Below are 1,459 nucleotides of genomic sequence, written 5' to 3' on the forward strand. Positions count from 1 at the left end.
CTCCATGCTCAAGAACTTTTTAGATGTTGAGCAAAGAAAAACTTTTTTAGGTTTTACAATAAAGTGTATTTTTTTAAATATTGTTTGATAATTTCATGAAGCCCCTCCGCCTTTCCTGAACTTTAAATTGAATACATGCCGCTTGGGTACCGCTTATATAAGTTGTTACTTGTTACTAGGGCTTGGAAGTTGATGACCTTAAATACAATAAAAAATTACATAAAAATGACAAAAAATGTCCTTAAAAAATGACCTACAAAATTGCAAATATTAGTTTTAAACTAATAAAAATACATGTTTTATTAAATATTTTAGTCTATTTTACTATAAAATTCTATATAAATTTATTAAAGCTTTGAATTGCTCAAAATATGACAAAAATGTCCTTAAAAATGAAATGAAATTATAAAATCTAGGTATAATAATATTCACTACAATATGACAACGACAAATGTAATCGGCGAGATAAAATCGGATAGGTACTAACTTAGTCTCTGGTAATTTCCAAGTTTTAAGTTATCGGCGTAATGGTCGACCAGAAACAATAAGAAGTGCACTAGTATGAAATCAGTAAAAATGAATAAAAATGTGGGAAAATGACCTAAAAATTTCAAAAAATGACAAAAAGAAATCAACACCAAAAAATGCAAAATAAAAATTAGTTATTTAGATTGATATGCTAATGAAACACATTTGTGGCCAGGAGAGCATCGCCTAAAAAGCTCTAAAAAAAATGCAAAATGTATCAACATCCGAGCCTTAGTTATTAACGTCCATGAACTTGGCCCACCGACATAATAATATCAATCTGAAAATGGTATTAAAATTTTGCGAGTAATTTGCGAGAATTTGCGAGTATACTCCTAGAATTTGCGAGTCACTTTTACACAGTTCAATGGCGAGTGGGCCAACTTCATGGAGCCCACCCACTTCACCCGATTTTCACCAAACCGGTGTCCAAAGCTTCGTTTTGATTTGCGAGAATTTGCGAGGGCAGTCCCAGAATTTGCGAGTGGCCCAAAGCTGAGATACGAGCTTTCAAAGTTCTGAAGTTGGCCCACCCACTTCACCCGATTTTCACCAAACCGGTGTCCAAAGCTTCGTTTTGATTTGCGAGAATTTGCGAGGGCGGTCCCAGAATTTGCGAGTGGCCCAAAGCTGAGATACGAGCTTTCAAAGTTCTGAAGTTGGCCCACCCACTTCACCCGATTTTCACCAAACCGGTGTCCAAAGCTTCGTTTTGATTTGCGAGAATTTGCGAGGGCGGTCCCAGAATTTGCGAGTGGCCCAAAGCTGAGATACGAGCTTTCAAAGTTCTTCAAAGTCAAAATTCCAACCCTTACGATTTTTCAAAGTTTTTAACCCCAGCCCTGACTTGTTGTCATAAACTTGCAAAACTGGTGTCAAAACACTCGTTAAAATTTGCAAGTATTTGCAAGTTCATTTTTAGAACTTGCAA

The sequence above is a fragment of the Acyrthosiphon pisum genome, chromosome A2 (genome assembly GCF_005508785.2).
Source record: "Acyrthosiphon pisum isolate AL4f chromosome A2, pea_aphid_22Mar2018_4r6ur, whole genome shotgun sequence".
NCBI classification, from domain to species: domain Eukaryota; kingdom Metazoa; phylum Arthropoda; class Insecta; order Hemiptera; family Aphididae; genus Acyrthosiphon; species Acyrthosiphon pisum.